General features: G+C 38.7%; 3 long non-coding RNA genes across 10 annotated transcripts; 1 reads left to right on the top strand and 2 right to left on the bottom strand.

Moving 5' to 3' along the window:
* Positions 1–3,361: 3,361 nt before the first annotated feature.
* On the bottom strand, positions 3,362–6,908 carry LOC127377839 (uncharacterized). Of its 7 annotated transcripts, none has more exons than XR_007887760.1 (3): positions 5,707–6,908; positions 4,304–5,506; positions 3,362–3,995 (listed from the first exon to the last, which is right to left on the bottom strand). It is a non-coding gene; the product is annotated as an uncharacterized LOC127377839 (long non-coding RNA). The 7 variants fall into 7 exon arrangements; XR_007887761.1 differs by having other exon boundaries at positions 3,362–4,513; positions 4,684–5,506; XR_007887763.1 differs by having other exon boundaries at positions 3,362–4,757; positions 4,929–5,506.
* Positions 3,486–11,064, top strand: LOC127377841 (uncharacterized). Of its 2 annotated transcripts, XR_007887766.1 has the most exons (8): positions 3,498–3,558; positions 6,137–6,225; positions 6,908–7,022; positions 7,181–8,237; positions 8,330–8,400; positions 8,646–8,811; positions 9,101–9,159; positions 9,233–11,064. It is a non-coding gene; the product is annotated as an uncharacterized LOC127377841 (long non-coding RNA). The 2 variants fall into 2 exon arrangements; XR_007887767.1 differs by lacking the exon at positions 6,137–6,225 and having other exon boundaries at positions 3,486–3,558.
* Positions 11,065–11,441: 377 nt separating this feature from the next.
* Positions 11,442–12,372, bottom strand: LOC127377847 (uncharacterized). The gene is made up of 2 exons (XR_007887776.1): positions 12,306–12,372; positions 11,442–12,164 (listed from the first exon to the last, which is right to left on the bottom strand). It is a non-coding gene; the product is annotated as an uncharacterized LOC127377847 (long non-coding RNA).
* Between the last annotated feature and the right edge of the window lie 3,021 nt (positions 12,373–15,393).

The raw sequence follows: 15,393 nt of genomic DNA, 5'->3' as shown, positions 1-15,393 counted from the left end.
TGTCAACATTGGCATTTATTCATTTTGTTGAGGGAAATATGCAGTATTGTCTTCGCACCTGTTGTTACACATGGGCTTGCTGTATTTCTGAAACAACTCATTATAGAGCACCACACATTATTCAAAAAGCTCTATCAAAGAAATCTGATACCGAAGCACCACTTTATGATCCACTATCCAAGGATGATGGTTATGTTTGGACCCATTTCTCAGCTGTGGTGCATGAGATTTGAGGCAAAACATAATCCATTAAAAAGACATGTTCATGTGGTGCATGAGATTTGAGGCAAAACATAATCCATTAAAAAGAAATGGGTTGGAAAATTCGAAAATATTTCTAAAACACTGAGTTACAAACATCAAGTTCACCAAATGTATAGCTTCAAGTTAGGTGACCCTTTTTCTAAGAAAATGAGTGTTATAAATGTATACCCTGTTACCACGGCTCCTTGAAGAAAGCAGATGTTGCACTGAACAATCTGAGATCAACCTATGATGATGATGACATTACTTTGAACAGCACTGTCTATGTTGCCCACACTATTGGTGTGCTTGGCCAAACTTACAGAACTGGGTCTGTTCGCCACTTAAAGTAGACGACAAAGGAGAGCCAATGGTTGGGGAATTAATTCATATTATACCACATGAAAATGTATCCGTTCTAATATTTGTAAGAATTCTTACAATACAGTACTTTGATGAGCATTTTTATGCCTATGCTGTAAAAAACTAAAGAATTTGAAATGATCAACCTGTCTGATGCAGCAGATGTCAGGCCTTTGGACATAATGGTCAGTTTCAATACAGATGAACTATACTTAAACCCAAGGTACATGATAGTTTAGTTCTAAAGAATACAGCCAGAAGGCAGGTGGTTCTTATTGTCTTTGAACTTGTAATATATGATCCACTAATTTGTCCTACTTTAAGCCAATTCTATTTCAAAATGCCTAAAATTAGGCTTTAAACAAAAGTATTCAAATTAAAAATGTAATTTCAACAGTTAATGTAATTGACAGAGAATGTAATTGACAACAATTTAAAGAGATTTGTCGGATTATAAAGGTTTTATGTGTTTAAAATTTGTTTGCACTATTTGCAACTATGTTATGTTAACCGCCTACCAGTTGTAGGTATAATTGATGTTGGAAACACTTCCCATGTACTGTAAAGGTACAGTTATGATGTAGTCATCTAAGTCATTGCATGCTTTTGCTATTTATTGAAAGCAACTTGGGTTTTTTATTGCATCCCAAATCAAAAGCTCAGGCAAACTTGTTGTTAGCTATGCATATATTTCCTATATTTTTTTGGGAATTGCACAAACATGTTGAATTGAGTTGTAAAACATTTTGTTGTGCTCATGTATTCTGTACCCTGTCAACATTTGACCATTAATTAAATGGCTAACTCTTTTTTCACATATGTCTGTTTCTCCATTAGTTCTTAGTTACAAATACCTGGCAATAACATTTACTTGTTTAACACATTTGTTTGTAGTTTTTGGTCATCAGTTACACATAATCAATGCTTGAAATGACACCATTGTGTGTTAAATTGCCTGACACAATTTGTGTTAAAATGGCTCACACATTAATTGTGTAAAAATTGTGTTTAAATGACACATTTGTGTTTTATTTAGCGGACACAATTTGTGTGTGTTAAAATGGTTTACACATCTATTATGTTAAAACCGACACAAAATGGGTTGTCCCTGAACACACTCGCTACTTGTGTTAAAATAATAAAAAAAACCAGGACAGGGTGCATATCGGGGATCCTCCTGGTTAAAGTTATCTTCTAAAATACACAAGTTTTATTTAATATATAAAATTATATAAAGACGAAATATTACATTTAAATTACAACGGAGCAAAGTTTGTTTTTTACCGCAAGACATCTCGTCAGTCTCGTGTGTTCCGCAACAGATAAACACTCGTTTAAACAGGGTATACTTATACCCCAAAACATGGTTTATTTTCACAGCTTGTGTTTGGGAAAATGTTGTCTTGTAAAGGCAAACGTTTAATTCTATGACGACTTAAAAAAAAAAAAAAAAACCCGCTGTGGAGCTCAGCAGACAGATACAGTTGCAAAGTATGTGTTTTAAACTGATTATTATAACTGATTGTCTTTCTGCTCATCCGTGAGCCCTGATATCGCCTGCTTGTTGGTCAGCAAATCTCCCCCCACTTCAGAGATTAGCAGAGTAGCTGTCCTATCCATCTAAGACACGTTTGATTACTTTATAGTACTTTGTTACTCCCCCTCACTTGTATATCATATAAGAACAAAAAACTATTCCTAGGTTTCAAATAAGTGTTTTAAAGTAGATATCTCGCTATGTCTTTTTGTTCATCCCTGAGACTTAAAGACTCCTGTCAAGCGTATGTCAAGCAAAGTGTTTTGGTGGAGGGGCTAGTTAAAAGTTTAATATTTGAGAACAGAAGGTAGGGGTGTGAGAGTGAGTTTTTAATCAAGGATTCTCTGGGATTCTCAAGTGATGTGTTCAGCTTAAAGTCAGCGGCTCTACCCCACACTTAGCAAACAAACTAGCCTGATGTGGTGCTTCTAAGAACAAAAACTATTTCTAGGTTTCAAATAAGTATTTTAAAGTAAGGGAGAGGAAGGTGGGTGTACTAATTACCTATGTACAGTCTATTGAGGTGTTTATCTTAAAAGGTTTACCATCTGGAGGGAGGGAGGGAGGGAGGGAGGGAGGGGAGGATGGGGGGTTAAGACACCTGTAACAACAATCTATACCCCCTTTAACCCCCCCTGAAGTGTCTGATTATGATTGACCAGTTGACCTTTTTGACCTGGGACAGTATGGAGGCGTGGGAAAGAGGCGTGGAAAGGGGCGTAGAAAAGGGGCGTGGTACCTGTCACTTTTTGGTTTGACGAAAGGTGGAAAGATCCATGTCTCTCACTTTCTCCTGTTCTCACCCAAATTGCGACCTGTAAAAGTCCTGTTAATTAAACTGTTATTTTCAATCTGTCCGTCTGCTATTTACAAACTCTTAACATCTAACTTCTTTTCTTTCTGACTTCATCACTGCTCATTTCTCAAAATGCATGTTCCAGAATACTCTCACATTTATTCTGCACCTTTTTGGATTTTTGTAACCATGTGGCTTATGTTAAGATTTAATTGTGTGTTAATCAATGACACATACCCTTTGCCAGTACTTGTTCTGAGACTGAAACTTATATATTTGTCCAATTTAATTTCCACTTGTACAATTTAGTTTTAGTCAAGTTTAATTTTCTGCTCATATTTGGCACTCCATGTCCTACTTGAACAATGCACAGTGTATATGTGATACACCCTTTATATGATAAGACAATAACCAGCGCAGTGTTTAATATAATTCCAATTTTATTGTGAAAGACAAAATTAATGTAGGGGGAAATAAAAGAAAGCGGAACCAAAGTGTGGGGATCGTTGCACCACGGTGCCCAGGTGAGAGGCACCTCCCTCTTCTCTCAGATGGAGATTTGGAGACGAAGAAGGCGGTTCGCTCTTTCACTCATTCACGCTGTGATTCTGTTTTCCAGGTTGGTAGTCAATAAAAAAAATTACAAACTGTTTCCTCCTGAAATGTACAGTGGTGTATTGAAGCTGTGATGAGTCTGTTGTGGAATTTTTGATGTGTGAAGCCGGGCTATTTATAACCGCGGGAAATGGGCTTTGTAAACAATGGAGCTAGCGAGCTAACAATTAGCAGGTGTGTACTGTGACTGTATGTGTGATTCTGGGTGCTGGTGTCCTTACTCCCTGGTAATGTTTCATTCAGTTTTCTTTAAGATATCTTGACATGTTATAAATGATTGTTAATGGCGCTCCTTTGAAGTGTCTGATTATGATTGACCAATTTGACCTTTTTGACCTGGGACAGTAGGGAGGCGTGGGAAAGAGGCGTGGAAAGGGGCGTGGAAAGGGGCGTGGTACTTGTCACTTTTTGGTTTGACGCCAGGTGGATAGATCCATCTCTCTAAAGTGAATTCAGTGAGAAGAAAGAAAGTTACTAGTTGGGTGACAATGAGAGGAGATCAGATGGAAAGAAATGAGAGAAGAGAGGGGAAAGGGGGAGAGAGAGAAGTGGAGAGAGGGAACTTGAGAAAAATAGAGAAAATGGGAAGAGAGTAAAAGTACAAGATGTAGAAGATTCATCTCTGGCAAATGGCAACAAGAACGTGCAATTCGCAACTGTCTCAGAATGTACCAATGTTCTCAGCTTACTTGCTGGATTCACTGAATTTGTAAAAAAACAAAAAAGAGTTTGTTTTTGAGGGATCTCACCGTTGCAGAGAAATCTGTCCCAAGTTCCATGAAAACCTTCTGAATGGTTTCAAAAGTGTACCTCAGTTCTTTTGGGTACTGGAGGTTCAAAGTATAGATCAGCCCAAAAAGGTACGCAAAAGCTGTCGGCAGGTCAGGGAGATCCTGAAGGATGATGGCTTCTTCTACAATCACAGCGACATCCAGTGAGGCCCTTCGTCTGCTCCTCTTCTGAATCAGTTGCATTGTGATGACAGAAAGCAAATAACCAATACAATAGTAAATCAAACTGAAAGACATTTATCATTAAATTCTGTGACTCAGAATAAGCTTTCATCTAAAATGATCCAAAATATTGTATACATTTTTTGTTTGACATATTAAACATTTCCATCTCATACCCAGAAAAATGTAATCCTCATATTTATGACATCAGTTATATCATGCCATTGGCAGCAAAATACAACTTTGGGCACTGGGGCAGACAAAGAATGCGAAATATGAGAAAATGGAAAACAGTCAAGAATGGGACAAAAGGGCAGGAAGGTAAAGGTTGAAGTCAGAGTCAAGTACAGCATTAATCACACCTTAGGAGTCTATTTCTCACACTGTATATATTTTCAGTTTCTACAAACAAGTCACTCACAAGACCGTTCCTGAAAAGCTTCTCATGACTGTCACAGAGATACAAGGGAAGACCCTTCAAGGCTGCAGTCTGTCGATGTGCTGTGATGTTAGATGTCTAAAACACAAAAGGCTGGAAGAACCATTATGACATTATGGCACTATCATGTAGAAAGCTCAGAGTAAATATGCAAACAACTTTATTCTTCCACATCCAACAAACACCTGTTAAATCCTTTGGTCTTCATAAACTCCTTAAATGAAAAGGACCACCTAGTCACCATCTTTGTCTGTCCCTTAGGTAGTGTACAGTGGGTTTATTCTGAGGGTTTGTCACTATGAGCAACATCTGATATTGGATCCATATATATATATATTTAAAAAAATCCAAGAATTCCTTTAATAGAAGAATATAATGAGATCATTACGTCAAAAATTCACCTCCTCATCCAGTCGGTCAAGGAGTTGATCCATCTCAGGTGGAAAAGCTGTTCTCCTAGCCTGATAAAGTCTAAGGAGCCTTGGAATGTGCTGATTAATGGATGCTCTGAAGTTGTCTATTAGGTTCTTGTTGGCGATCCGATGGAACTCTTCACTGATCTGTTGAAAAATTTAGAATAGCAAATATAAATCTTTAATATAAAGTCATACAATTCCAAGACCATCCTAATATAAAAATATGCATTTTATATACAGAAGCAACTCGAGACTCTTATTTTGAAAAGAAACACATTTATGATATATTTGCCTCCCAGAGCTGCTGTTTTGAGGTAAACTGCCACCCATCCTCATAGAGCTACCTTTTAAGGATGCTCCACAGGTTCTCAATAGGGTTGAGGTCAGGGGATGATGGTGGCCACACCATGATTTTTTCTCCCTTTATGCCCATAGCAGCCAAGGCCTCAATAGATTTTTCTGCAGCATGGGATGGTACGTTGTCTTGCATAAAAATTATGTTACTCCCGAAGGCACGGTTCTTCTTTTCATACCATGGCAGGAAATGGGCAGTTAGGAACCCTAGGGATGCCCTGATGCAATCTCAAAGATCATCAAGGCAAAGGAATCAAGGCATTTTTTGCAGATCCAATCCAATCCTTTGTTTTATGTCAGTGAGTAAAAACAGCTGTGCGACAATCTGTTTGTACTCTTGAAGCTTTCATGCATGACACAGCCATGGTCAACTCTCTTTGCTGTCTGCCTCTTCACTCTGCTGAACTCTGTGTGTGTCAGGTGACTTGGCCAAAAGCTCCACTGAAGCAACAAATGTGGGAGAGAGAAGCTCTATGCAGACAGCAACAAGGGCAAAAAAATTACAGAGGGTTGGTCATTTTATACCTTACTTTTTTATACTTTTCTTTACTATTTTGTTTAGAAAAAGGAGACAGAGACCCAACAGTTCCCACCATGAGCAAGCACCTGGCGACTGAGCAGTGACTATAGTAATAATAGTAACTGTAGAAATAATAATAATAATGATAATAATAATAACAATAATATCAGTAATATTAGCAGTTGGAGTCAAGCAGGACCATGGCAGGAAGCTCCACCAGGATCCATGAGAACCTGTGAGACGAGAAAGCACAAAAACTCCGGGGAAGAAGTGAAGTTAGTAACATGCATTAATGGGACATGAATGTGTGCAGAAAGAGAGGGAGAGGATGAGAGGAGCTCAGTGCATCATGGGAAATCCCACGATATTCTAGGCCTATAGCAGCATAACTAAGGGATGGTTCAGGACTCACCTGATCCAGCCCTAACTATAACCTTTATCAAAGAGGAACGTTTTAAGCCTACTCTTGAATGTGGAGAGGGTGTCTGCCTCCTGAACCAAAACTTGAAGCTGGTTACATATACAACAGTAACTGTCAGTACAGTACTATAGCTATGGTCTATCTCAAGTCTATATTAAGTAGCATTGCACTAAAATAATGTATATGATTAGTGTAGCCATTAGGCTATAGCTTTATAGATATTTTAATTTACAAATAGCTTTCTCTACAGGTCCAGTGCTTGGTGTGTTTAGCTGAACTGAAGTATCATGTCAATACTTCCTCCATGATTAGGCACTTCACTGACAAGCATGGAGCTGCTGTTAACCAGGGGAACATAAATCAAGGTAGGTATTATATCATTATTAACTAGACACACTAACACAATATGATATTACTGTATTCCATGACTCATATGTCTGCTTCATTTAAATGCAGTTTCACATAAATCCTCATTTTCTTTTATTCATTTTCTTTTTATTTATTTATCTTTGTGGACCGGAAGCAAGAGCTAGATGAAGCTCTTGTGAATATGGTGGTGAAAGACTTGCAGCCTTTTTCCAACATGGATGACTGTGATTTCAAGGAGTTTGTAGCATTGCTTGATCCCACATACACTCTTCAATCGAGACGGGCTCTAAAGAACATGGTGGTCCAGAGATACGAGGAGGAGAAGACCAAGGCCAAGGCTGTCATGCAGAGGACAGAGGCTGTGAGCCTGTTAACTGATATGTGGACCTCCATTAATATGGACGGATATCTAGCAGTGACCTGCCATTATGTGGATGACTCTGTGAAGCTGGCCACAGTGCTTTTGGGAGTGCTGCCTTTCCCTGAAGCTCATACAGCTGGTAACATCACTGCTGCAACAAGGTCTCTCACTGAGGAATGACTTTGATTCCATCTGGCACGAGGGCCTTTTCTATAGGCTACTTGAAAGTGGTATTAGAGGAAAAACATATGATCTGATTAAGAACATGTATACAAAAAGTGAATGTGCCGTAAAGATTGTTTTAGTTGTTTTTTAATATATATATATATATATACATATACCTGGGGCCCGTATCAGAAAGCAGGTTCAACAAACTCTGAGTTAAAACCTTAACTCTAGGTTGACCAACTCTGAGCTGTCAAACTCTGAGTTTTCAGTTTCAGAACGGGTGAAAACACTTCAATCTACTCTGAGTCAAGGTAACCCTGAGTGAAGTCCATGCATGAGGATATAAACAGATAACACAGATAACATGATTCACCATGGCAACAAGTGATAAAAAGCCTCGATCCTCCTACTTCTCCCCAGTGGAGTTGGAAATATTATTCAATTCAATTCAATTTTATTTGTATAGCGGCAATTCATAACAGAAGTTATCTCAGGACACTTTTCAAATAGAGCAGGTCTAGACTGAACTCTTTATAACATTTACAGAGACCCAACAGTACCACTACCAATATTAATGACCGCATATGCAGAAAGTGAGCATATATTTTTTAAAAAAGCAATACTGTGGCAGCAGCAAAAGAGCGGGAGGTCGCGTGGCAGAAAATTGCTGACGAGTCAATGCGTGAGTATTAATTGGAGAAAAAAAGAAATGTTTTGTCTCGAATGTTCCACTTATTCAACAATTATACTCCATATGTGTCTTTGTGCGCACAGGTGCAACCCAACAGGCACCGAACGGACTTGGCAGCAACTAAGGATGAAATATAAAAATTTAGTTCAAACAGGTAAGGTATAATTTAAGTACAAGCAATTGTGATGTTGTTTAGCCTGCCCTCATTAAACAGCATTTACTGGCTACATTCAACATGTGATAGATATATTTAAGTAATTAGGGAAATCCGCTAAACAAAGAAAAATCCCAACACTGCCAGTATTTAATATTGTCTATATGAAAGCAACACCTAAGTGCCTTGCATACAAGTCTCCAAATTTGTGTTTTCTGGATGTTTAAATTTGACCTCCATTATAGCCAACAGAAAAAAGGCTGAGGTCCACAAAACAGGTGGCGGTCCACTACCACCACCTCTCACAGAGGCTGAAGAGATGGCCCTCAGTCAGACCCATTGCTGAGGGCATCTCTGGGGGGAGCTCATTGGACCCAGCCACGCCCCAGGACACAGGGGCCTACATAAGAGGTAAGTTATTCAAATGAATGGCATGTACATTAATCCTTTTTCTAGTGTTCGCTCAGTAATGGCCACCCATTCATCTTAGACACAACTTGGCACACTGTTTTTTCTTGTAGCAGTAGGCTACAGTTCTTTGTAATCGGCTGCTGTTGCTTTCAGATATCAATCTATTTTAAGGTGACTCAGAGTTTGAAAAATTGTGATGGGACCTGCACACTATTGTTAAAAAAAAATTAAATTAGGTGGGGCACTTTTCTGGGTAATCATCAACTGTCTAATCCTCATCTTCTACCAGTTACTGATGGTGTAATCTGTCTCGTGGAGCCTTCTGCCTTAACAGACCTCCATGCTGTTGTAAGTACTCTTAATATTCCACAGATTTGTCATAATGGGTAGAATATAACACAATCATGCTGTTTCATTACAGGAGGATGATGAAGACACCTTATCAGCTGCCACAGAGAGGGAAGATGCAGAGAGGCCGTGGTCATTGTCGGTGAATTTTCGCCATGCATTTGAACGAACTCGTCTTAGGGAATTTCTGGGATCTGCTTCAAAATTGGTCAGTACAGTCACAAAATGGTGCTGAATAAACGCTGTTCATTTTTTCACTGTGCGTTGAAGGGCGTGTCCGTGGCGTGCCGTCAAAGTTGGCCATTTTGAACGAATGTCACACTGTGATGTCATTTTTGGCATTTCAGGGCTTCTATTTTAACTAACTCCTCCTACAGGTTCTATTGGATCTACTTCAAAATTGGTCAGTGCAGTCAGTTTTTTTCGTCCAACATTGTGCCCGTGGCGTGGCGTCCCGTGGCATCCAATTTCAAACCTTCGCCATGAAAGAGGGATTCGTCATAACTTCTGCGTACATGATCCGACTGCAACGAAACTTCACATGTTCGATAAGAGTCCCGCCCTGAACATGTCTATGCCATAATATTCGGTAATAGTCAGAGCGCCACCTAGTGGCAACAGGAAGTAAGTGCTGCGTGGCGATTTTGAGCTGATTTACGTGAGATTTTCATGTCGTGGTCCGCACGTGTTACGACGGCATTTTCAATTGTGATGCGGATGTGATGTGATACCCAATGTAATTATAACATTGGTTCCTGTTCTAATGTGCCTTACCTCCTAATAAAAATATAAAAAATAAAATAAAAAAAAGAAATGATTGAAGCATATCATGTCTCTAACAGCTCTTCCATCTCGTGCATCAGCAGGGGGGTCAGGAGTATTATCTAGATCTTTGGGGGAAAGAGTAGGACATTGTTTAATTCAGATTCAATTTAATTAATTTAGAACGCTGCAGCACGAGTACTGACAGGAACTAGAAAAAGAGATCACATCTCTCCTGTACTAGCTTCTCTGCATTGGCTCCCTGTAAAATGTAGAATTGAATTTAAAATCCTCCTCCTCACCTATAAAGCTCTTCATGGTCAGGCCCCTTCATATCTTAAAGAGCTCATAGTACCCTATTACCCCTCTAGAACACTACGTTCTCTGAATGCTGGGCTACTTGTGGTTCCTATAGTCTCTAAAAGTAGAACAGGAGCCAGAGCCTTCAGTTACCAAGCTCCTCTCTTGTGGAACCAGCTTCCATTTGTGGTTCGGGAGGCAGACACCCTCACCACATTCAAGAGTAGACTTAAGACATTCCTCTTTGATAAAGCTTATAGTTAGGGCTGGATCAGGTGAGTCCTGAACCATCCCTTAGTTATGCTGCTATAGGCCTAGACTATCAGGGGATTTCCTATGGTGCACTGAGCTCCTCCCTTCCTCTCTCTTTCTGCACTCATTCATGTCCCATTAATGCATGTTACTAACTTCACTTCTTCCCCAGAGTTCTTGTGCTTTCTCGTCTCGCAGGTTCTTATCGATCCTGGTGGAGCCTCCTGCCATGGTCCTGCTAGATTGCCGTTGCCAATACTGTTGTTGCTGTGCACCTGTCTGTCTGTCTGTCTGTCTGCCTGTCTGTCTGTCTGTCTGTCTGTCTCTCGCTCTCTCTCTCTCTCTCTCACCCCAACTGGTCGAGACAGACGACCACCCACCTAGAGCCGGAGGATCTGTCCTAGGTTTCTGCCTTTTAACAGGCAGTTTTTCCTTGCCCTTGTCACCAAGTGCTTGCTCGTGGTGGTACTGTTGGGTCTCTGTAATTAATGTTTTAAAGAGTTCAGTCTAGACCTGCTCTATTTGAAAAGTGTCCTGAGATAACTTTTGGTATGAATTGGCGCTATACAAATAAAATTGAATTGAATTGAATTGTTCTCTAATAGTGGCAATGTTGTGGAGAGCCACACATGCCGCTATAATGTCTCAAGCCCTTTCTGGGGTGACCCTGAGCCTACAAAGGCACTGGAACCGGGCGTTGAGTATCCCGATGGTCATCTCCACTCTGGCTTGTGTCCTGCAGTGAGCCAAGTTGTAATGTTGCTGTGGGCCAGGCTCAGGGTCAGGGTAAGGGGTCAGCAGATAGCGTTGGCAACTCTCCTATGAAAAAAAAAAAAAATTTTTTTTTTTATTTTTAAAAGGAAAAAAAAAAAAATTTATTATAAAAAATATATATATATTTTATATAAAATCACCCCGGGGAAATCTGGCACTCATTGTAGACTCTCGAAACAGTCATGGGTTGCATCACATATGATCTTCACAGTGGAGAACAGTAATTAGCTGTATAGTGAAGTATATTTCATTATTATACTATTTAGGCCTACCTGTACATTAATGCTGTGGACAGATCTCCTATTCACATAATCTCCTTCATTTATTGAAGGAGCTATGATAGGAATATGAGTGCCATCTATGCAGCCAATCACACCTGGAAACCCTAAAATATATCAAATTGACTGATTAGTGCTTCAAGTCTCAAAGCTTTATGACAAACTAATTATTGCTTAGACTGATACCTGCAATTCTGTGGAACTCTTCTTTGAGAAGTCTGGTGGGTCTGTGACTTGGGAACACTACAAACATGTAGGCTATAGTAGCCGTTTCAGTGCAAGTGTCACATTTCGGACAGCCCGACAGACAGTTGCCTTGGACACATGCTCTGCATCACCGATGTTATACAAAAAAACGAAGTGCAATACAAAGAATTTGCTCGGAACTGAGAGCGTGTCCATGATGTGTCATGTGTATGATGTGAGGACTGAGAATATTGTTTAGATAAATTATTGATGATGCAGAGAAAAGGAAACGCTCAAACAGGTACTCATCAGGGAATGATAAAACTTCCAATCGGGGTCCAATAATCCTCTCCCGATGGAGATTTCTGCGGAGTATCTGCGCCTCGACATCAACTGGCTCTTCAAGAAAAGGACACGCCATGTCTGCCACTGCCTTCAGTCTGCAGGCTTCAACTTAAGAGCAGGAGAAACTCAGGGTTAGTTGAAGAAAACCTGCCAGCGAGCAGGTTAGGTTCACGGAGTATGTTGCCAGGGTAGCTGACTCAAAGTTAAGCTGAACTGGCTTTGTGAAACCGAAAAACCAGTTTCCCTCACCTCAGACTGCGGTCAAGCCAGCCGTAACTTCGATCTCCGTGGTCAAATCAACCGCACGTAAATTTCGACTGTGCGATTATTCTCAGCATTACGGTAAATGCGAAGAAACAGCGTATTCACTTCCGGTTTTCAAAATAAAGGTATTATGAACATTAAGCTATAATTTGAACCTACATTTAAAATAAAATATGTTGCATTAAAGTTTTCCATGCGCCCATGATGAATAAAAAACACCTCGTATCGAGTATCTTTACTGCGCCAGTGTGGAGAAATGTCAAAATAAAAATCCCATATTTATGCCTCCAGAGATTGCATATTGCTCAATATTTCCTGGCTAAGGATGGTATATCTGACTTCTGCACATCTAAGACTACACACACACTCAACATCAAGCACTTTTACTGCAGCAATTTGGAGAAATTTAAGAACAAAATTCCATATGTGTACCTCTAAGTGGCATATTTGACCATATTTGAGCTACTGTAAAATAATATTGCTCAATATTTCCTGGCTAAGCATGATATATCTGACTTCTACACATCTAAGACTACACACATACTCAATATCAAGCATTTTTACTGCAGCAATCTGGAGAAATTTAAGAACAAAAGTCCATATTTGTACCTCCAAGTGGCATATTTCACCATATTTGAGCTACTGTAAAAACATGTTGCTCAATATTTCCTTGCTATGGATGGTATATCTGACTTCTGCACATCTAAGACTACAAGTATACTTGATATCAACCATTTTTACTGCAGCAATGTGGAGAAATTTAAGAACAAAAGCCCATATGTGTACCTCCAAGTGGCATATTTGACCACATTTGAGCTTCTGTAAAATTATATTGCTCAATATTTCATGGCTAAGGATGGTATATTTGACTTCTGCACATCTAAGACTACACACATACTCAATATCATGCATTTTTACTGCAGCAATTTGGAGAAATTTAAGAACAAAAGTCCATATTTGTACCTCCTAGTGGCATATTTCACCATATTTGAGCTACTGTAAAATAATATTGCTCAATATTTCATGGCTATGGATGGTGTACTTCACTTTTTACACATCTAAGACTGCAGTCACACTCAACATCAAGCATTTTTACTGTACCAATTTGGAGAAATTTAAGAAATAAAGTCCATATTTTTACCTACCAAGTGGCATATTTCACCATATTTGAGCTACTGTAAAAACATATTCGTCAGAATTTCCTGGCTAAAGATGGTATATTTGACTTCTACACATCTAAGACTAAACACATACTCAATATCAAGCATTTTTACTTCAGCAATGTGGAGAAAGTTAAGAACAAAAGTCCATATGTGTACCTCCAAGTGGCATATTTGACCATATTTGAGCTACTGTAAAAACATATTGCTCAATATTTGAGTGTGTGTGTAGTCTTACATGTTTAGAAGTCAAACATACCATCCTTAGCCAGGAAATATTGAAGAATATTATTTTACAGTAGCTCAAATATGGTGAAATATGCAACGTGGAGGTAAAAATATGGACTTTTGTTCTTAAATTTCTCCAAATTGCTGCAGTAAAAGTGCTTGATATTGAGTATGTGTGTAGTCTTAGATGTGTAAGAAGTCAAATATACCATCCTTAGCCAGGAAATATTGAAGAATATTATTTTACAGTAGCTCAAATATGGTGAAATATGCAACGTGGAGGTACAAATATGGACTTTTGTTCTTAAATTTCTCCACATTGCTGCAGTACACATGCATGATATTGAGTATGTGTGTAGTCTTAGATGTGTAGAAGTCAAATATACCATCCTTAGCCAGGAAATATTGAAGAATATTATTTTACAGTAGCTCAAATATGGTGAAATATGCAACGTGGAGGTACAAATATGGACTTTTGTTCTTAAATTTCTTCAAATTGCTGCAGTAAAAGTGCTTGATATTGAGTATGTGTGTAGTCTTAGATGTGTAGAAGTCAAATATACCTTCGTTAGCCATGAAATATTGAGCAATATTATTTTACAGTAGCTCAAATCTGGTCAAATGTGCCACTAGGAGGTAAAAATAAGGACTTTTATTGTTGAATTTCTCCAAAGTGGTACAGTAAAAGTGCTTGATATTGAGTGTGTGTGTAGTCTTATATGTGTAGAAGTCAGATATACCATCCATATCCAGGAAATATTGAGCAATACGTTTTTACAGTAGCTCAAATATCATGAAATGTGCCACTTGAAGGTAAAAATAAGGACTTTTATTGTTGAATTTCTCCAAATTGCCGCAGTACAAATGCTTGATATTGAGTATACGTGTAGTCTTAGATGTGCAGAAGTCAGATATACCATCTTTAGCCATGAAATATTGAGCAATATAATTTTACAGAAGCTCAAATGTGGTCAAATATGCCACTTGGAGGTACACATATGGACTTTTGTTCTTAAATTTCTCCAAATTGCTGCAGTAAAAATGGTTGATATTAAGTATACTTGTAGTCTTAGATGTGCAGAAGTCAGATGTACCATCCTTAGCCAGGAAATATTGAGCAATATGTTTTTACAGTAGCTCAAATATAGTGAAATATGCAACGTGGAGGTACAAATATGGACTTTTGTTCTTAACTTTCTCCACATTGCTGTAGTAAAAATGCATGATATTGAGTATGTGTGTAGTCTTAGATGTGTAGAAGTCAAATATATCATCCTTAGCCAGGAAATATTGAGCAATATTATTTTACAGTAGCTCAAATATGGTGAAATATGCAACGTGGAGGTACAAATATGGACTTTAGTTCTTAAATTTCTCCAAATTGCTGCAGTAAAAGTGCTTGATATTGAGTATGTGTGTAGTCTTAGATGTGTAGAAGTCAAATATACCATCTTCAGCCATGAAATATTGAGCAATATGTTTTTACAGTAGCTCAAATGTGGTCAAATGTGCCACTTGGAGGTAAAAATAAGGACTTTTATTGTTGAATTTCTCCAAATTGCTGCAGTAAAAGTGCTTGATATTGAGTGTGTGTGTAGTGTTAGATGTGCAGAAGTCAGATTTACCATCCTTAGCCAGGAAATATTGAGCAATATGTTTTTACAGTAGCTCAAATATGGTCAAAT

This window comes from Dicentrarchus labrax, unplaced genomic scaffold (genome assembly GCF_905237075.1).
Source record: "Dicentrarchus labrax unplaced genomic scaffold, dlabrax2021, whole genome shotgun sequence".
In the NCBI taxonomy this organism is placed as follows: domain Eukaryota; kingdom Metazoa; phylum Chordata; class Actinopteri; family Moronidae; genus Dicentrarchus; species Dicentrarchus labrax.
Note: the sequence above shows the minus strand (reverse complement) of the source record. Positions and strands in the feature narration are given on the sequence as shown.